The 22,591-nt window shown below is 41.2% G+C and overlaps 1 pseudogene; it reads right to left on the bottom strand.

Moving 5' to 3' along the window:
* Positions 1-16,908, bottom strand: part of LOC148007756 (lysosomal Pro-X carboxypeptidase-like) — a 32,178-nt pseudogene extending 15,270 nt beyond the window's left edge.
* Positions 16,909-22,591: the final 5,683 nt, after the last annotated feature.

The raw sequence follows: 22,591 nt of genomic DNA, 5'->3' as shown, positions 1-22,591 counted from the left end.
CAGATTCGGAGGAAATTCAAAAAATCATCAGATCTTACTATAAAAACCTATATTCAACAAAATTTGAAAATCTTCAGGAAATGGACAATTTCCTAGACAGATACCAGGTATCGAAGTTAAATCAGGAACAGATAAACCAGTTAAACAACCCCATAACTCCTAAGGAAATAGAAGCAGTCATTAAAGGTCTCCCAACCAAAAAGAGCCCAGGTCCAGACGGGTTTAGTGCAGAATTCTATCAAACCTTCATAGAAGACCTCATACCAATATTATCCAAACTATTCCACAAAATTGAAACAGATGGAGCCCTACCGAATTCCTTCTACGAAGCCACAATTACTCTTATACCTAAACCACACAAAGACACAACAAAGAAAGAGAACTTCAGACCAATTTCCCTTATGAATATCGACGCAAAAATACTCAATAAAATTCTGGCAAACCGAATTCAAGAGCACATCAAAACAATCATCCACCATGATCAAGTAGGCTTCATCCCAGGCATGCAGGGATGGTTTAATATACGGAAAACCATCAACGTGATCCATTATATAAACAAACTGAAAGAACAGAACCACATGATCATTTCATTAGATGCTGAGAAAGCATTTGACAAAATTCAACACCCCTTCATGATAAAAGTCCTGGAAAGAATAGGAATTCAAGGCCCATACCTAAACATAGTAAAAGCCATATACAGCAAACCAGTTGCTAACATTAATCTAAATGGAGAGAAACTTGAAGCAATCCCACTAAAATCAGGGACTAGACAAGGCTGCCCACTCTCTCCCTACTTATTCAATATAGTTCTTGAAGTTCTACCCAGAGCAATCAGACAACAAAAGGAGATCAAAGGGATACAGATCGGACAAGAAGAGGTCAAAATATCACTATTTGCAGATGACATGATAGTATATTTAAGTGATCCCAAAAGTTCCACCAGAGAACTACTAAAGCTGATAAACAACTTCAGCAAAGTGGCTGGGTATAAAATTAACTCAAATAAATCAGTTGCCTTCCTCTATACAAAAGAGAAACAAGCCGAGAAAGAAATTAGGGAAACGACACCCTTCATAATAGACCCAAACAATATAAAGTACCTCGGTGTGACTTTAACCAAGCAAGTAAAAGATCTGTACAATAAGAACTTCAAGACACTGAGGAAAGAAATTGAAGAAGACCTCAGAAGATGGAAAGATCTCCCATGCTCATGGATTGGCAGGATTAATATAGTAAAAATGGCCATTTTACCAAAAGCAATCTACAGATTCAATGCAATCCCCATCAAAATACCAATCCAATTCTTCAAAGAGTTAGACAGAACAATTTGCAAATTCATCTGGAATAACAAAAAACCCAGGATAGCTAAAGCTATCCTCAACAATAAAAGGACTTCAGGGGGAATCACTATCCCTGAACTCAAGCAGTATTACAGAGCAATAGTGATAAAAACTGCATGGTATTGGTACAGAGACAGACAGATAGACCAATGGAATAGAATTGAAGACCCAGAAATGAACCCACACACCTATGGTCACTTGATTTCTGACAAAGGAGCCAAAACCATGAAATGGAAAAAAGATAGCATTTTCAGCAAATGGTGCTGGTTCAACTGGAGGGCAACATGTAGAAGAATGCAGATCGATCCATGCCTATCACCCTGTACAAAGCTTAAGTCCAAGTGGATCAAGGACCTCCACATCAAACCAGACACACTCAAACTAATAGAAGAAAAACTAGGGAAGCATCTGGAACACATGGGCACTGGAAAAAATTTCCTGAACAAAACACCAATGGCTTATGCTCTAAGATCAAGAATCGACAAATGGGATCTCATAAAACTGCAAAGCTTCTGTAAGGCAAAGGACACTGTGGTTAGGACAAAACGGCAACCAACAGATTGGGAAAAGATCTTTACCAATCCTACAACAGATAGAGGCCTTATATCCAAAATATACAAAGAACTCAAGAAGTTAGACCGCAGGGAAACAAATAACCCTATTAAAAAATGGGGTTCAGAGCTAAACAAAGAATTCACAGCTGAGGAATGCCGAATGGCTGAGAAACACCTAAAGAAATGTTCAACATCTTTAGTCATAAGGGAAATGCAAATCAAAACAACCCTGAGATTTCACCTCACACCAGTGCGATTGGCTAAGATCAAAAACTCAGGTGACAGCAGATGCTGGCGAGGATGTGGAGAAAGAGGAACACTCCTCCATTGTTGGTGGGATTGCAGACTGGTAAAACCATTCTGGAAATCAGTCTGGAGGTTCCTCAGAAAATTGGACATTGAACTGCCTGAGGATCCAGCTATACCTCTCTTGGGCATATACCCAAAAGATGCCTCAACATATAAAAGAGACACGTGCTCCACTATGTTCATCGCAGCCTTATTTATAATAGCCAGAAAATGGAAAGAACCCAGATGCCCTTCAACAGAGGAATGGATACAGAAAATGTGGTACATCTACACAATGGAATATTACTCAGCTATCAAAAACAACGAGTTTATGAAATTCGTAGGCAAATGGTTGGAACTGGAAAATATCATCCTGAGTGAGCTAACCCAATCACAGAAAGACATACATGGTATGCACTCATTGATAAGTGGCTATTAGCCCAAATGCTTGAATTACCCTAGATCCCTAGAACAAACGAAACTCAAGACGGATGATCAAAATGTGAATGCTTCACTCCTTCTTTAAATGAGGAAAAAGAATACCCTTGGCAGGGAAGGGAGAGGCAAAGATTAAAACAGAGACTGAAGGAACACCCATTCAGAGCCTGCCCCACATGTGGCCCATACATATACAGCCACCCAATTAGACAAGATGGATGAAGCAAAGAAGTGCAGACCGACAGGAGCCGGATGTAGATCGCTCCTGAGAGACACAGCCAGAATACAGCAAATATAGAGGCGAATGCCAGCAGCAAACTACTGAACTGAGAATAGGTCCCCTATTGAAGGAATCAGAGAAAGAACTGGAAGAGCTTGAAGGGGCTCGAGACCCCAAAAGTACAACAATGCCAAGCAACCAGAGCTTCCAGGGACTAAGCCACTACCTAAAGACTATACATGGACTGACCCTGGACTCTGACCCCATAGGTAGCAATGAATATCCTAGTAAGAGCACCAGTGGAAGGGGAAGCCCTGGGTCCTGCTAAGACTGAACCCCCAGTGAACTAGTCTATGGGGAGAGGGCGGCAATGGGGGGAGGGTTGGGAAGGGAACACCCATAAGGAAGGGGAGGGGGGAGGGGGATGTTTGCCCGGAAACCGGGAAAGGGAATAACACTCGAAATGTATATAAGAAATACTCAAGTTAATAAAAAAAAAAAATTTAAAAAAAAAAAAAAAGAAAAAGAAAATGGAAACTGAGCCTCAACAAGATGATTGGGAAAATACTACAGCTGTTAACGAGAATCCAGAAACATCTATATAACAGCAGGAAACATGCTTTTTACTCTGAACAAATCCCTGAGTTTGTTTGGAGCATGCTCATGCTCGTGTCCAGTGTAAATGCACCTACCCAACTAACAAATGAGGATATTTCATCCTGAACCAAGCTGCAAGCCAACCACCATAAGAGCCCCCAATGGCAATGACAGATTGATCATCAGTTCCTGGAATTGATCTCTTCAGATGTCTGATTAACTCTGTAAAATCAGCCAGTGCTTGTTCTGATGTCAGGAAGTTCAAATGCTCAGAATCCGGGAGGTTGAAAACAGTGTAAATGCTCACAATGAGATGGTGAAGACAGGTGGAAATGCTCACACCATCAAAGCTTAGACACAACTTATGTTCACAACAGAACTTGAGTCTCGTGTGCTTTCTTCCAAATGGAATTTCCAGGAAATTGAGTAAAAAGTGCTCACTCAAAGGACAACTCACAAAAAGTGATTTAAGTTTGTAGAACATAATACATTTTGTATTGAATGTTCCTCTCTCTCTCTCTCTCTCTCTCTCTCTCTCTCTCTCTCTCTCTCTCTCTCTGTGTGTGTGTGTGTGTGTGTGTGTGTGTGTGTGTGTGTCCCCCAGTTTTCTGAAGAATGCAATACAAAAACAATACCAGGCACATCTCTAAACACACGTTTCCACCAGTAGACATAACTTGACCTATTTAAGAATTTTTACCTCATGAACTCTGGTGCCACAGTTCTGATTTTGTCAAGAAATTTAAGCAACTATTTGGTGTGGTTTATAATTTTTATTTTAAACTTTATGCTGCCTTCATTTTCTTTGTCACAAACACAGAACAATTGAGGTGCATTGCCATTTAGTGTCCTCCCAGTAGGTGAAGCAGAGCCAAGGATAATAGGTTCCGTGGGGATCTGATCATGCCGGGAATGCTGAAAGTGTTACTGTTCTTCGAAGAGAAGCGAAGAGGTTTTGGGCTCCTGGCAGGTAGCCAAGGTCCCTTGAGCAAGGGCAATGACAATGTCCGAGGCAGAGGCAGCATGAGCCTTGTCAGCCAGAAAGGTCCAAGGTCCAGCGATGAATGCTTCGAGAGAGAACTCTTCCCCAAGTGTTAACAACTCAGGAAAGAACATCCTCATATGATCCTCAATGAAATAATTTGTGTGCTTAACTCCATGCAGACAGGGACTTTATAAACATTGAAGGGTGGAGTGGGATTTAGGGGTAGCTGTTTTCTATTGGCTCAGTTTTTGATGTTAGTGATGTCCTATTTGCATGGAAGGACACCGGGTCTTACAATACCTGACTGACAGTCCATAGTCCTCTCAGTGGGATGTCAATGGTTTTGTGTCAAAGATCAAGTAAAGAAATGGGTAGGGAGAAGCTTAACTCCTGCCAATCTCAAGTCTCTGAGATTCCCAGGGTCTGAGCTCACTCAACCTTACCAGTTCTTCTGTCTGGTGGCAGGGCCCACTTGCCCTACAGTGTGCATTTAGTAAAACCTCTGGCTGAGTGAGATATGCAGAAATTTCTGATGAGCACCAAAGAGAATTGTCAAACCAAAGTTCTTTGTCTGCTTGCCTACATGGCAGTGGTCTTGCCATCATATATTCTGTGTCCCTTAGCATACAGTGTTGGCCTGCAGTGAAAAAACACAAGCACCCAAGTGTCCCTTGCAGGTAGCCTTCCCAAGCCTGCAACTTGTAAGCATAGGTCTTGTTTTGTGGGTTTATAAGGTTTGAAGGGCAACTTTGTTTCTGAAATAAAGATGTTATAAAAGAATGGTCACTGTGGTGTGTCTGAGACAGTTTTTAAAATTGCTGCCATGTCTCTCTGATCCTGAAAATGTAACTCTCCTCCTTGCCTGGTGGTCACCAATTCTACATTACAGAGCCTCTTTTTCTTCACCACTTACACACACACACACACACACACACACACACACACACACACACACCTTAAAAAAGAAAAGGGAACTAAAAACAATTGCCAACCTCCAAGATCTGTTGACACTGAGGCAGAATGGGGGAAGTGGCCTGAAAGGACTTTGGAGTTCTAGGCTGTCGGACAAACACAGCAGAGAGGAGGTTGTGAGCTGGCAGCATAGCTGAGGAAGCTCCTGAGCTAAGGAAGCCACAGGGATCCAAAGAGAAGAGAATACATGGGACACTGATTGGCGTGTGCCCTCCCCTTCTCCATCCCCTTTACCCTAGAGTTACAGGACCGGGTCATCTGAAGCATTCACACAACTGTCACATCTCCCAGGCCAATGGTCTTAGACTCTAGAATGGGAGCTTCTATACCAACTGCTGCCAAAATCCAAGGATCCCAGTACGCAAGGTCTGTATGGGGACTATGGTTCATGGAGCTAAGGGTACCAAAACCCAAAGCCAGCCAGGTTCTGTCATAATAGCAGTTGCTACTTGCTATAGCTTCTGTCTGGCTACTGGCATAACTTACTGCTCTCAGACACTGAAGGAAAATAAATATATAATCTTCTAGAAACCAGCCTTCTTACCCCACCCATAAATACCATCCAGATGAGCAAAAGAACCCCCTGTGACAGGTATCAGTTGCGCACACCTGTAATTCCAGTACTTAGGAGACTAACAGAGAAGAATCGTGAGTTTATGACTAGAATGAGCTATGTTAATCCTACTCTCATCTCAAAAGCAATAAAAAGGAGGAGGAGGAGGAGAGAGAGAGAAAGAGAGAGAGAGGTGGAGGGAGAGAGGGAAGAAGGAAGGAAGGAAGGAAGGGAGGGAGGGAGGAAGGAAGGAAGGAAGGAAGGAAGGAAGGAAGGAAGGAAGGAAGGAAGGAAGGAAGGAAGGAAGGAACAGTGGTAGGGATATAGCTCTGTTGGAAGAGAGGTTGCCTATGAAGTATGAAGCCCTGGTTTCCATCCCAGAACCACGTGTAACCACACACGATGTCTGCTGCACACCAGTAATCTTAGCACTCCAAGGTGAAGATGGGACACCCTGGGATACATGAGACCCTGCCCTATGCTCCCTAAAGGGACAGCCTTGAAGAAAATTGTGTACGTTAAATGGGGCCCAACCAAAAGGAAGGACACCCGTAGTATCGATGTTCAGCAAACACCAGCAAAGCTTTCAGCTTCTCAGCCACATCTCACATGAACCCCTAGGAAGGATTAACAAATCCACAAGTAAAACTAGAATGAAAAAACATTGAACATTTGCAGAGCATATGAACTAGATATTAAGCTAGACCAAGAAGAGTTCTCTGAAATATTGTACAATTTATGTGTCTTCCACAGATATGTGATCCTTGTTCCACTTTCAAACATCCCATCACAGGATCTTAAGTGCAAAAAATGTAAATGGGTTCTGTACGCAGGTATGGTGGCAGCATCTGTACCCTCTACAGGAGAGAGACAGAGAGAGAAGGCTCACCCAGACTCTGGTACAACCTGTACAACATAGTAACTCCAGACCAGGCTGAGCTGAGGACTATAAGCCTGTCTCAAAAAAAGAAACAAAAGGTAAAAACTAGCCTTTGGTTGTCCATACACAGAGATATCACCTCTTCTTCTGATACCCACACTAAACCCCCTTGGAATTTTAATCTTATATATTGGGAAATCAACAGTAGCTAACAGCAGCTGTTATTAATTACTGCTTGCAAAGTGTCAGATACTGTTCTAATTGCACATGTAATAATTGACTTAATTAGCACAATAAACAAGAATCGGGCACTGTGGTTTTACAGGCAAGGACACTGAGACCCAAGGCTCAGTCACCAAGGCCACTAGGTTTCCTTACTCCGCACTGCTGGCTCCTCACTAACCATTTGCTGTCTCTTTCCCTTTGACTGGGCGGTGCCCTCTGAATCCTTCCTATGAAAGCATCCAAGGCAGACAGCATTAATTGGTCAGTCGGCTTAGCATGGATTAAAAGCCTCATGAATGCTGTTGGTGTTAATAAGCTACTATTCCCTAACAAGGCATAGGAACTTGGAATTGCTTTGGTTGTGTTGACCCATCTATAAGGAATTATAGGAGCTACCTGAAGGGATAATGGATATGTTACCCTGACTCCTGTGGTTTCTAAGACCCCACCTTCTCTTTCAGAGAGATGCTCACTCTTGCCACATATTCCAGATCCAGCCACACCCAGCTCACATAACCCTACCCTGCGTACCCCAGCCCAGCAGAGCTGTAGCTCTCCCCTCAACACCAGAGTGCCGCAAAGAACTCTTGCACTTACTACAGCAGGAACTCAGACGTATGCCTTACACCACCAGACTGCAATGTCTTTTTTTTTAAATTTTTATTAGATATATTTCTTTACTTACATTTCGAATGTTATTCCCCTTCCCGGTTTCCTGTCCATAAGCCCCAATTCCCTCCCCTCCCCCTCCTCTTCTCCCTCCCCAACGCAGGTATTCCCCCTATACATCCCCCTTACTGCCCCCTCATATTCTCCTGCACTGGGGGGTCCAACCTCGGCAGGACTAAGGGCTTCCCCTTCCACTGGTGCCCCAACAAGGTTATTCTCTGCTACATATGCAGTTGGAGCCCTGGGTCAGTCCATGTATAGACTTTCTGTAGTGGTTTAGTCCCTGGAAGCTCTGATTGGTTGGCATTGTTGTTTTTATGGGGTTGCAAGCTCCTTCACCTCTTTCAATCCTTCCTCTAACCTCCCCCCCACCAAGGGGGTCTTGTTCTCAGTTCAGTAGTTTGCTGCTAGCATTGACCTCTGTATTGGACATGCTCTGGATGTGTCTCTCAGGAGAGATCAGACTGCAATGTCTTAAGAGAAGGGACAGAGCTCTATGGATTGGATTTCAGGCTTTGACAGGAAGCAGCTTCACTGAACCCATAAGTGGTACAATTAGTGATTATTTGCTACATCCATTTCAAGGGTAATTTTAGCTTTTAAAAGAGGACCAAGTAATGTGTCAACATCTATTAACACTATATTTCTACAAGGTAGATTGTATGTAGTTTCCAAAACACTAAGAAATAAATATTTTTATTTGTACCCATTTGACAGATAAGAAGACTAAAGTGTAGAGTTAAAAGTTTACCCAGTCTTAAACATTCAAGTAACAAAAGTAAGAACTGAAAGCTTCTGCCTCTGGCTAACATCTTATTAAACTATCTCCCAGGAAATCTGAGCACAGAGGTGAACGCACAATCATATTTTAATTGCATCGGAAGCTGTTTAGAGCCTGGGAGGGTTAGGATCTGCCCTTCCAGCATCTCCTCTGGTCAATATTCTGGGAACTGTTCCCACACTGTCTTTCTACTTCTGTCATTCTAAGGACAGAGTTTGTCCCACAAGCCTTTACTCCCACTGCAGAGCCCATACAGCAGCAGGGTCTGCTGGAGGCAGGATGGACCCTCTGCTAGATTAAAGAGCAGGAGGTAGGCAGGAGAAGTTACCCTGTGGCTCCTGAACAAAAGGGAAGTCACATCTAAAGAAGAGAAAAGAGACATAGCAGTTCCGGTTTCTCACAGAGTAACAGCAGGAATCTTGTGGAAAGGGAGTCTGGAGCCCACTTGTCACTGACCCATGCCCAGGTTCTCCTTTCTTTCACTTTCCACATTTAGACTCTTAATAGTTCTAAAGAGGAAGAGAAATCACCATGGGAAATACAGAAACGATAAGTGAATTCACATCTCTCATTTCTACTGAGCTCGCAGAGGAAGCATTTTCTGAAGACTCCTGAATACCAGGCACCATGACAGATGCTCCCATTCTAAATACTATCGTATTCTCTACTTTACCAAAATTCAGCCTGCATTTTTACAGAAATTTTACATTTTCTACTTACAGTCTTGACACTCCAAGAAGAATGCCATCTTTCCACACTCACTAACTTAAATTTTATTAATGGACTTTAAGTACAATAAAAGGTGACAGGAAACAGGCAGGGAAGCAAGCTGAGGGTCTTACTATGGTAATGCCTATGAGTGTGAGAGAGGAGATGAAACAAGGGGATTAACTAAAATACATCTACAGCTTCACTTCCTCTGCTCCGGCAGGGAGCTTGTATTTTCTGACATATATTTACATTGCTTTTGCTTTTGTTTCATCCGTTCCTTTAATAGACATTGGGCACCTACATGCTTAATGTAATACAGACTCCAATGCACAATGCTGAAAAGCTTGTGATAAGTCCTGCCCGTATATGGACCTCCTAAAGTCCATAATCAAAATTCACAGTGCTTTGTGCTGAGCGTGCCTTTTATCCCAACCTCCCTGAAGCAGAGGCAGGTGGATTGCTGTGAGTCCTAGGTCATACTGTTCTAAATACTGAGTTCCAGGACAGCCAGGTCCATGTACAGAGACCTTGTCTTAACCTTGTCTTAAGTCCCCATTACAAAAAAAGAAAAAAACTCTATAAGCAATAACATTTCCACACCTGCTTCCTTTTTCTTCACTGTAGAAATAAATCAAGATTTTTTTTTTATCTTAAAATTCGGTTTTCTATGAGCTGGAGAGATAGCTTGGCAGTTAAGAGCACTGACTGCTCTTCCAGAGGTCCTGAGTTCAAATCCCAGCACCCACATGGTGGCTCACAACCATCTGTTATGAAATCTGATGCCCTCTTCTGGTGTGTCTAAAGACAGCTACAGTGTGTGTGTGTGTGTGTGTGTGTGTGTGTGTGTGTGTGTGTGTGTGTAATAATTTAAAAAATTCAGTTTTCTGAAAATAGAATTTTGTTCTTTTGACTTATACTTACATTAGCGGAATATGGAGTCACCCAGACTATCTAAACTCATTCTTTGTAGGGTTGTCTATTTGTGTAGATTTCTTAGGTTTTGAGTTATCAGTAAGTTGATCTTTCTATTTTCTATTTAATAGCTTTATAACTATAACTGTGACCCAGTAGTGCAGGCCTCTCAGCCCAGCTACTTGTGGGGCTGAGGTAAGAGGGTTGCAAATTAATGTGCCACCTGGATTACAGTGAGGCCAAAGCAAGCCTGGGTGGCTCAGTCAGACCACACCTCAAGGTTGAAAATGAGAAGAGCCTTAGGATGCAGCTTGTGGGTAGAGCATTTCCTGCTGCACATGCATGGCCCTGGGTTCTATTCCTGGTGCCACAAAAAAGTAAATAAATAAGTTTAGTGGTCTATATCAGAAAACAGATCCTCCAACTCATAATAGTAAAAGTTCAATAGTTTAAGGAAAGAATCATAAATGCGCACATACTCTACGATTAGAAAACCAGGTAATGGCCCCTTCATTGTCCATGTCGAACAGTATCACATCATTGTATGTCTTCCAGTACCTATCAGCTACTAGGTGCCACTAGATGTTTTTGTATTATAAAATCCAAAATGATCAACCTACATTAAAAAAAAAAACAAAACAGACAAGACATATTTCAAAGAAAGCAATCAACCTGGATCATAAAATAATAATAAAAGAAACTTTAAACATCATTTGGTTTTATTCTCCCTAGTAACTATCATAGTAATTATTTCTATATACTTATAATGCACAGCACCTTTTGAAATGTGTTCACACTATGGACTAGCAAACTGACCCAATTACATAAGCATTGCCGTACATACTCGGTACTTTTCCTGGTGAGAACACTTAGGATCTATTCTCTTTGCAGTTCTGAATAAATACCAGTGGTTTTCAAAGTGAAGATATCCTCTACTGTCTGAATTTTCATGGCCTAAATTTTCAGTGTCAAAATCAAGAACTAATAAACTATTGAAAAGGTTTATTAGCTTATTACCTTGCCTCTGTACCACAAACAGACATTCTAAGTGGCAAGATTTTCATGCCGAATACTATTCCCCTCAAAAGAAGACTCAATAAGAGAAACAAAAACTTGTTAGTGAAGTCAGTTGTCCCATCTCGGACAAAAATTACAAGATTAGCCTACAAATATTGTTGTCAAAGAAGCAAATCCTACTCAAAAATTAGTAAACTTGCATTAATGGATATAAAAATAAATTACAAGAAACTACCAGTGATGAAAATTTTAATAATATGAACATAAAACAAGTAAAACATAAAGGCAATATAAATTGTAGTTGATTTAAATATTAAGTTAATGAAAATACATTAAGGCACAAGATTATTTTTAAAGTACCTATTAAATCAATCCCTTACTTTGAAATTGGGAATTACCAATAAAGCGTCACTGGCTCTTTTGCCCACTATTGGGACCCTTTTCCTCCCACTAGGTGGCCTTATCTAGCCCTGATATGAGGTATGTGCCTAGTCTTATTGTAGCTTGTTATGCCATGTTTGGTTGACATCCCTGGGAGGTCTCCTTTTCTGATGGGAAATGGAGGAAGAGTGGATCTGGGGGAAAGGGAAGTTGGGAAGGATTGGGAAGCATGGAGAGAGGAAAAACTGTGGTCAGTATGTAATATATGAAAAAGTTTAATAAAGCAAAAATTGTTTTTTTTAACTTATCCAGACTTTAAAACTAATGCAAGGTTCCAGAAAGTACATAGAATATAGGATGAGTTGAATGCACTGTGAAATTGGGGTATCTTACAAAGCCAGGACAAAAGTTTATCATGAGGGAAGAACTACTTAAGATTAAATGAATTTTAAAGAACACGTTAATTACATGCAATTCATGATTTAGGGCTGGCCCCTCATTTAAACAGATAAGATTTGAGTGACAAACTAGAGAGGGTTGAAGTAGTGTTAAAGTGGACAGAGTATTCAATGTCCTTAAACACATATACTATTTTGGCTGAATAAGAAAATGCTTTAAAGTCCCACATAATGGCACATATCTGAAAGTCAAGCACTTCAGAAAGCTGACATTGCTACATAAACCACCCAGGATCTAAACTAGGTCAGATCAGTTTAGGTCATTCCAAACACATCTAGTTCTCATCCAACTCTATACGTTCTTCCTGGTTTCTACACAATCTTCATGCACTCTGAAAACAACTACCTACTTCTCAGAAGAATAAGGGTTTACAAAAACTACGCCAATAATAATGATATGCATGCCTATACAGATAACCTTCCTGTTGCGTGTGTTAATTTACCTAACCAATCATTCAACAAGCATGCACTGAACTGTCTAGGCCAAGTGCTGAGATTTTTATTAAAAAGTTAATGCAACACCCAGGGAGAATCCGTGTTGCAGCACGGAGCATTTAGCTCCTCTATCAGAGTGAATGGGGACCAGTGCAGAATTTCATCCAGCACTTCTCCCAAATCATCAAGGTGCTGACTGAGGATGAAGCAGGACACCCAGAGACAGGGGATGCTGTTACCTGGCATCGAATGTGAAAGCCGGGGTGGTTATATGCCACAATAAATACAAGTCAGGGAAAGTTCTTGCCAGAGGAAAATCTCCCACCTAGAATCCCACAGGTAGACAAACAAATTCTCCACACCCAAGTACTCCAGCTTCTGACCATTAACACTTAACTGTTGAGACTTTGAGAGGAAAGAGGAAGAAATGTGCCTTTGCTAGAAGGAAAGCAAGTGAGGCTTGAAGTACCTGCCATGAACTTGAATGTCTGCTGGCGTAAGACCATCTGTGTCCCTTAACCCCTTAAGACCAGTGTCTTCCTTCCTATGTAGAATTAGGATGACAGCATGGCATGCAAAGAATCACTGGAGAACAGAGAAAGTGAACTGAAAACATCGAGTTCCTGATTATGTTAAGCGCTCAACAAATGTGCATTCATACAGAATTCTTCAGAGAATTTTGGGAGTTGTTCTCACAGCATCAAAGGCTCCTACACTCTAAAGCACCTGCGTATTAATGAGCTAGAGATGCGCCGTGAAATATCCTTTGCACCACATGAATTCCCATCATCCTCCTGTCTCTGCCCCATCATCTGGAGCATCAACTCCAGCTACAGAACTGAGTTTGCAGTACCCAGTGGTCAGACACACAAGGGACAGTGCGCCCTCTGCTGTCCAGACTGAGACACACAAGTCACTTTCCGAGGCCTGTGGCAAGTGTAGAAATCACAGCAGGACAGGGCTACAGAAGCCATCTGCTTACTCTAAGCAAGCTGAACACAAGGTCCCAGATGCCTTGGCCAGGGTCTACAGAGGAGGAACTTCTAATAATTTCTATAATTTGACTTAGTGAAATAACTAAAGTCGGTAATAGTGTCGTCAAAGCCTCACAGGCATGGCCTGAAGATAAAAAGAAAAGCACGCTCTGGTCATGCACAGCAGTTCTTTCTAAAATACAGAAGAACACAGAGAGAGGGAGGAGCAGGGAGGGAAGGAGGGGCGGAGGGAGGAAGGGAGGGAGGGAGGGAGATATTAAAAAGATGCTTCCTGCTTCACCATCCTCTAAATAAAATCTACAATGGTGTTGTATAAATAAGTGCATTTTGTAACTGCTCAAGAATGAAGTATACATCCAGAAATAATATAAAATCTATTAAGCACAGTGGGTGACAATTTGGGGCATTGAGGATGAGAAAGAACACAGAGCACCGGCTCAGTGCTGTCCAACACCTGGCCATCTCCAGTCAGAATTGATACTTTGGTGTCCCCAAAGCTAGAACAGGACCAGAAAGCAATGAGATGTGGCTTCTCACTTATTTCTACTATAAAGCCTTTTAAGAACTTGCTTCCTTTACCTTTGTTCTCCCATACTAAATGGATGCGAGAGCTTTAGGGATCAAACAACCACAGAGGAATCACCACCCCCAAGATGATCATGTGGTGGTGATGGGGAAATAACAAAACGCTACAAAAGGAAAATGTCTCCAAGAAGCAGGAACCACCCTTCCCTTCTCTTCACCAGCAACCCCAGAAATCTAGTTTCCTCTGCTTACTTGCTGCCTTCATTATGTTTGCATTTTGAGACGTGAACTCAGGACCTCAAACATGATGATCCTAAACTCTGTGATAAGTTGCACACCCTTGTCTACTTGGGCAAGGGAGGTGGACACTTCTCAGTTACCCTCCAACTGAAATCATCTCTTCCTGTCATGATTCCTTATTTTTTCACACATCCTTTCTCCCTGATTCATCAGGATACAGACTAGTACTCTCTTTCTCCTGTCCCTGATCTGAGGAGACTCAAAGAAACACTTGTGAAAGAGAAATTGACAAAATGAGGAAGAAAATAAATGTAAGAATAGGAAAAGGGCTGGAGAGATGGTTCAGCGGTCAGGAGCACTGGCTGCTCTTGCTGAGGTCCTGAGTTCAATTCCCAGCAACCACATGGTGGCTTAAGACCAACTACAAGGAGATCTGATGCCCTCTTCTGGTGTGCAGCTGTATTCATGCACTAAAGCAGAGCATTTGTACAACAACAACAATAATAATTAATAAAATGATAATCAATGAATAAGTAAATTTTTAGAAAATAAGAATAGGAGACTCTACTATTGAAAAAAGTGTGGTGATCCATCATCCTACATAATAAATAAGTAGCTTGAAAGGCAGGATAAAAAGAGCTACCATAATGCCCACATAAGACAGATACTGTATTAATAAACATAAAATGAACACATTCCAACAGGCTGTTTCCTTCACCTTTCATTAATGTGGTCCTCATTAATATTAAACTTCTCCTGTGTTCATAAATATGCTGTAATTTAGCAACTAATGACCAGGAAAACTAGAGATGGGGTTGTGAATTCAATAGTAGCACACTTGACAAAACTGCTGGGTAGTGGATTTGAACACTCTTCTATAACTCTCATGTTATTGAAGTGCACAGAGCTTCCCTATGACTAAAGACTGGAACCCCAGAGTTCCATTCTAAGTTGACAGAATTCTGTGAAGGAAAATTGTTCTAATTGTTCTGCTAATTAAACAGAGTTGCCTACCCTTGCAACACCTAAGACATTGCAGCAGCCAAAAATAGTGTATTTGGTCACACAGCAGTTAACAGTTTCATCAGAAGATTCTAGCATTTCAGTTTGCTAAATAACTCAGGTAATCAATGAATTCCATGACTTCAAAAAGTTTGAACCATTGCAACTCTGAAGTAACCTTGGCTATGAGCAAATACATAAATGGCAACTTTTATACCATCAGAGGGCACTGTTGTATAAATTGTAAAGTGAGAACACTGACTACACCGATTAAGTTTGGTTTGCTTTTTTTAAATTTATGAATCATAAAATTTTCCAGTATACTTTATGTTTTAAATTTTTATTAGCATACATACATTATATAAACTGATGGTATGAGAGATAGGGGAGAGAGAGAGAGAGAGAATGAGAGAGAGAGAGAGAGAGAGAGAGAGAGAGAGAGAGAGAGAGAACGAACTAGATACAGTCTAGAGAGTTAGCCGGGGAGAGAAAATTTGATTGAGAAAATACTCCATCAGATTGCCTGTAGGCAAATCTATCAACCATTTTTTTGATTAATGATTGATGTAAGAGAGCCTGCCACATTGTGGGCAGTGCCACTCCTGGGCAGTCAGTCCTGGATGGTATAAGAAAGCAGGCAGAACAAACAATGGAGAGCATGCTAGTAAGCATTGTTCCTCCAAGGTTTCTGCTTCAGTTCCTGCCTCCAGGTTCCTTCCATGGCTTCCTTAATGGACAGTAATCTGGAATAGCAAATCAAATAAACCCAATCCCCCTCAAGTTTCTTTTGGTCATGGTCCTTATCACAGTTATGGAAAATAAAGCAAGACAGGTGGATTTCATGTGACATTTTGACTATATTCACACTTTTCCACCACCTCCTCCTGTTCCTCCTAGTCCTTTCCCTAAATAACCCCACTCTCCTTGTAAATATTGTCTATATCTAGGCTCCACATAATTTGGAAATCTCGTGGTATTTGTCTTTCTCAGTCTGGCTTGTTTAACTTAACATGGTGAGTTCCAGTTCCAGCCACTTACCAGAAAATGACATAGTATTGCACTTCTTTATTCCTGAATAAAAGCTCCATCGTGGATGTATAACACATTTCCTCATAGATTTATCTGTTGATAACCAAGTAGACTGATGGCATAACTTGGCTACTTTGAGCACTGCTACAATGAACAGGCTACACAGGAATCTCTGTAGCAAGTCAATTTATGGTTCTTTGGATAAGTTCCCAGAAATAGTATGGCTACATCACACAGTAGCTCCTTATTTACTTACTCTAGGGACCTCTATATATTTTCCATAGTACCTGTACTAATTCACATCCTCGCAGAATTGTAGAGCCCCACCCTAATCCTTGTGAGCCCTTGCTGACATTTGTTTGTTTTCTTGGTGGTAGCAGTCTTGTTGAAATGAGATGGAATCTCAATGCAGTCTTCATGTACGTTTCCTTGGAGACTAAGATGCTTGGTTGTTTGTTTTTATTGCAGTATGAATGTACTATTTCCTTTCAGCCTTGATTTACATTCTAATAACCCTTTCTTATGTTTGACCTGGTCTAATGGTGATGCATTTCATTGTGTTTTTTATTTCAAATCCCTTGCTTGTTCGTTCATTCATTTATTTATTCATTCATTCAAGAATCCCAATCTCTTGAAGAATTTTCTGACATGCTGTTTAATATCTCACCAATGTTGCCAATGTTGCTGACTTTGTCATCCATTCTTGACTTAACTTCAGTGGGGAATTTCCTTATTTCATTCAGCAGCATAAGTCCTCTGCAAAGTTGTGGACCATTCTAAAAGCACGGTTTCAAATTAAAAAGCAAACAAAAAAAATCAAACAAAAACAAAACTTTTGTTTTCTTTTGAATATTCAGAAATTGTGATCATTTGGAAGTGTCCTATTGGCTTTTCTTCACTTTTTTTGTGTTTCTAGCTTGTGATTTTTGTGAGTATTAAATGTCTTTCAGGGTTTTTCTGGGGTTTTGCATTAGTTTTATACTCTACTCACCTTTACTCCGGAAGGTGATCTCACTACCAGCCCCCTCCCAGCTTCCCTTGAATCCTCTCATAAAAGGCACAGACATGCAGTTGTTCGGTTTCAGCTTGCCTCTTTGGCACAATTGCTTCGCGCTACTATCTCCCGCCTGGAAAAGTGTGCCCTTACCAATGTTCTACCTCCATCTCTCATATCTGCCCTATTCCTCAGTTGCTCCTTAACCAACTGCCTGTAAGAACAGCCTGTGTGGCCCCTCTGTTTTGATATCTCACATAGTTGCCCAGTTCTACTCTCTCCAAAGCATGGCGAACCCTCTTCTCCTCCCTTATGCCTCCCTACCTGCCTCCCAGAACTCAGAAGTCCTGCCTATATCGTCTGCCCAGCAATTGGCTTTCTTCACCGACAGAACAAGAACCAACTGATGTGAAATACATGTGAAATGAAGGCAGAAAGATGAGGCAGGAAGAGGATGTGGAACAGAAAGTAGTGGGGCAGAGGAGAGCAATGAGGCTGTTGATGAATCAGGAAAGTAAGATGAAATATGTGTGAAAAGTACCAGAAGGCAATTCACGCTGTGCATGCTACTTTAAAACTATTGTTAAAGAGTAGTAAATACAAGCCAACACTATATCATTAATGTTAAAATGCAAGTCTTTCTCACCCAAGGCAGATCTTCTGTGACCTCTGAAATAGAAATCTATGGTGGTCTCAGAGGTCGCTTTAAAGCACATTGATTTCCAAAGGGATGGCTTCGTAGTTAGGAGCACCTCGTACTCTTTCAGAGAACCCTGCTTCTCTTCCCAGCACTCACATGGTGGCTCACAGCCACCTATAGGTCCATTTCCAAGGGATCCAACGTGTCTTTCTGGCCTCCGTAGGCTCCTACATGCACATGCTGTCCTCTGACCTCCATGAATGTCTTCCTTCTCACCCAAGCACACACATATACACATAGATATTTTTTATACAAAACCACATACTGGTTTTTATTGCACCGAAGAACAATTTTTAAACACTCTGCCTGTAAAAAGTACACTTTACAGAGCGTCCATATTAGTATAACCCACAAAAGGAAGCAACTGAGGAAAGTAAAACCTAAGTTGTCCCCCTTGGGATCTCCAGCATCAAATTTTCCATACTGAGTATACTGCAAAGTGGCCCCCAGGGATTTCATATTATCTTAGAATCTACAGACCATGCATTGTTTGAGGCCCTGTACATTAAACACATTAGTAAGGGAAAGGACGGCCTCAGCTGAAACCAAAGCTGAACAATAACAACAAGTTCAAACAAGCAGCCAAGTGGTTTCCTGGGATTGTTTTTAGCTGCTTTTGGCACCACATCAACGTCTTCAATAAGAACCACCTGAAGCTAATAGGATGCACCAACAAATGACAGTCAGTGGTCTCATGGCTTCGCTGGCTATACATTTCATGGGTAAGCACTGCGGGACCAGTGGGAAAGGTGCAAGAACGAGCAAGCTACATATGTATGGTCATTGCTTTTGCAGGACTCAGGATAGAGTGACAGACAACAAAGAAACAAACTCACCAAATTACCACTGTCTGGGTTTCATTCTGGTGGGCGTTACAGGAGCAGGACTAATTTTGATAGAATGATTGCAGAAGAGATTTTTTCTTACAGGAAGCAACGGAAAACTAAACTTTTTGTTTCCGTTTTTTCTTTATTAACTTGAGTATTTCTTATTTACATTTCGAGTGTTATTCCCTTTCCCGTTTTCCCGGCCAACATCCCCCTAACTCCTCCCCCTCCCCTTCTCTATGGGTGTTCCCCTCCCCACCCTCCCCCCATTGCCGCCCTCCCCCCATAGTCTAGTTCACTGGGGGTTCAGTCTTAGCAGGACCCAGGGCTTCCCCTTCCACTGGTGCTCTTACTAGGATATTCATTGCTACCTATGGGGTCAGAGTCCAGGGTCAGTCCATGTATAGTCTTTAGGTAGTGGCTTAGTCCCTGGAAGCTCTGGTTGCTTGGCATTGTTGTACATATGGGGTCTCGAGCCCCTTCAAGCTCTTCCAGTTCTTTCTCTGATTCCTTCAACGGGGGTGCTATTCTCAGTTCAGTGGTTTGCTGCTGGCATTCGCCTCTGTATTTGCTGTATTCTGGCTGTGTCTCTCAGGAGAGATCTACATCCGGTTCCTGTCGGTCTGCACTTCTTTGCTTCATCCATCTTGTCTAATTGGGTGGCTGTATATGTATGGGCCACATGTGGGGCAGGCTCTGAATGGGTGTTCCTTCTGCCTCTGTTTTTATCTTTGTCTCCCTATTCCCTGCCAAGGGTATTCTTGTTCCCCTTTTAAAGAAGGAGTGTAGCACTCACATTTTGATCATCCGTCTTGAGTTTCATATGTTCTGTGCATCTAGGGTAATTCAAGCATTTGGCCTAATAGCCACTTATCAATGAGTGCATACCATGTGTGTTTTTCTGTGATTGGGTTAGCTCACTCAGGATGATATTTTCCAGTTCCCTCTATTTGCCTATGAACTTCATAAACTCGTTGTAAAAATGCTGAGTAATATTCCATTGTGTAGATGTACCACATTTTCTGTATCCATTCCTCTGTTGAAGGGCATCTGGGTTCTTTCCAGCTTCTGGCTATTATAAATAAGGCCGCGATGAACATAGTGGAGCACGTGTCTTTTTTATATGTTGGGGCATCTTTTGGGTATATCCCAAGAGAGATATAGCTTGGTCCTCAGGTAGTTCAATGTCCAATTTTCTGAGGAACCTCCAGACTGATTTCCAGAATGGTTGTACCAGTCTGCAATCCCACCAACAATGAGGAGTGCTCCTCTTTCTCCACATCCTCGCCAGCATCTGCTGTCACCTGAGTTTTTGATCTTAGCCATTCTCACTGGCATGAGGTGAAATCTCAGGGTTGTTTTGATTTGCATTTCCCTTATGACTAAAGATGTTGAACATTTCTTTAGGTGTTTCTCAGCCATTCGGCATTCCTCAGCTGTGAATTCTTTGCTTAGCTCTGAACCCCATTTTTTAATAGGGTTATTTGTTTCCCTGCGGTCTAACTTCTTGAGTTCTTTGTATATTTTGGATATAAGGTCTCTATCTGTTGTAGGATTGGTAAAGATCTTTTCCCAATCTGTTGGTTGCCGTTTTGTCCTAACCACAGTGTCCTTTGCCTTACAGAAGCTTTGCAGTTTTATGAGATCCCATTTGTCGATTCTTGATCTTAGAGCATAAGCCATTGGTGTTTTGTTCAGGAAATTTTCTCCAGTGCCCATGGGTTCGAGATTCTTCCCCACTTTTCCTTCTATTAGTTTGAGTGTATCTGGTTTGATGTGGAGGTCCTTGATCCACTTGGACTTAAGCTTTGTACAGGGTGATAAGCATGGATCGATCTGCATTCTTCTACATGTTGACCTCCAGTTGAACCAGCACCATTTGCTGAAAATGCTATCCTTTTTCCATTTGATGGTTTTGGCTCCTTTGTCAAAAATCAAGTGACCATAGGTATGTGGGTTCATTTCTGGGTCTTCAATTCTATTCCATTGGTCTATCTGTCTGTCTCTGTACCAATCCATGCAGTTTCTATCACTATTGCTCTGTAATACTGCTTGAGTTCAGGGATAGTGATTCCCCCTGAAGTCCTTTTATTGTTGAGGATAGTTTTGGCTATCCTGGGTTTTTTGTTATTCCAGATGAATTTGCAAATTGTTCTGTCTAACTCTTTGAAGAATTGGATTGGTATTTTGATGGGGATTGCATTGAATCTGTAGATCACTTTCGATAAATGGCCATTTTTACTATATTAATTTTTCCAATCCATGAGCATGGGAGATCTTTCCATCTTCTGAGATCTTCTTCAATTTCTTTCTTCAGAGTCTTGAAGTTCTTATTGTACAGATCTTTTCCTTGCTTGGTTAAAGTCACACCGAGGCATTTTATATTATTTGGGATTATTGTGAAGGGTGTCGTTTCCCTAATTTCTTTCTCGGCTTGTTTCTCTTTTGTATAGAGGAAGGCTACTGATTTATTTGAGTTAATTTTATACCCAGCCCCTTTGCTGAGATTGTTTATCAGGTTTAGTAGTTCTCTCGTGGAACTTTTGGGATCACTTAAATAAACTATCATATCATCTGCACATAGTGATATTTTGACTTCTTCTTTTCCAATCTGTATCCCCTTGATCTCCTTTTGTTGTCTGATTGCTCTGGCTAGAACTTCAAGAACTATATTGAATAAGTAGGGAGAGAGTGGGCAGCCTTGTCTAGTCCCTGATTTTAGTGGGATTGCTTCAAGTTTCTCTCTATTTAGTTTAATGTTAGCAACTGGTTTGCTGTATATGGCTTTTACTATGTTTAGGTATGGGCCTTGGATTCCTATTCTTTCCAGGACTTTTATCATGAAGGGATGTTGAATTTTGTCAAATGCTTTCTCAGCATCTAATGAAATGATCATGTGGTTTTGTTCTTTCAGTTTGTTTATATAATGGATCACGTTGATGGTTTTCCGTATATTAAACCATCCCTGCATGTCTGGGATGAAGCCTAGTTGATCATGGTGGATTATTGTTTTGATGTGTTCTTAGATTTGGTTTGCCAGAATTTTATTGAGTATATTTGCGTCGATATTCATAAGGGAAATTGGTCTGAAGCTCTCTTTCTTTGTTGGGTCTTTGTGTGGTTTAGGTATGAGTAATTGTGGCTTCATAGAAGGAATTCGGTAGTGATCCATCTGTTTCAATTTTGTGGAATAGTTTGGCTAATATTGATATGAGGTCTTCTATGAAGGTTTGATAGAATTCTGCACTAAACCCGTCTGGACCTGGGCTCTTTTTGGTTGGGAGACCTTTAATGACTGCTTCTATTTCGCTAGGAGTTATGGGGTTGTATAAATGGTTTATCTGTTCCTGATTTAACTACGGTACCTGGTATCTGTCTAGGAAATTGTCCATTTCCTGCAGATTTTCAAGTTTTGCTGAATATAGGCTTTTGTAGTAGGATCTGATGATTTGTTTAATTTCCTTTGATTATGTAGTTATGTCTCCCTTTTCATTTCTGATTTTGTTCATTTGAACAGACTCTCTGTATCCTCTGGTTAGTCTGGCTAAGGGTTTATCTATCTTGTTGATTTTCTCAAAGAACCAACTTTTGATTCTGTTGATTCTTTGTATGGTCCTTTTTGTTTCTACTTGGTTGATTTCAGCTCTGAGTTTATTTCCTGCCTTCTATTCCTTCTGGGTGTATTTGCTTCTTTTTTTTCTAGAGCTTTTAGGTGTGTTGTCAAACTGGTGACATATGCTCTCTCCTGTTTCTTTCTGCAGGAACTCAGAGCTATGAGTTTTCCTCTTAGCACAGCTTTCATTGTGTCCCTTAAGTTTGGGTATGTTGTACCTTCATTTTCATTAAATTCTAAGAAGTCTTTA

Source organism: Rattus norvegicus, chromosome 1 (genome assembly GCF_021556685.1).
Source record: "Rattus norvegicus strain SHRSP/BbbUtx chromosome 1, alternate assembly SHRSP_T2T, whole genome shotgun sequence".
Classification (NCBI taxonomy): Eukaryota; Metazoa; Chordata; class Mammalia; order Rodentia; family Muridae; genus Rattus; species Rattus norvegicus.
This window is presented reverse-complemented; position numbering and strand designations above follow the sequence as displayed.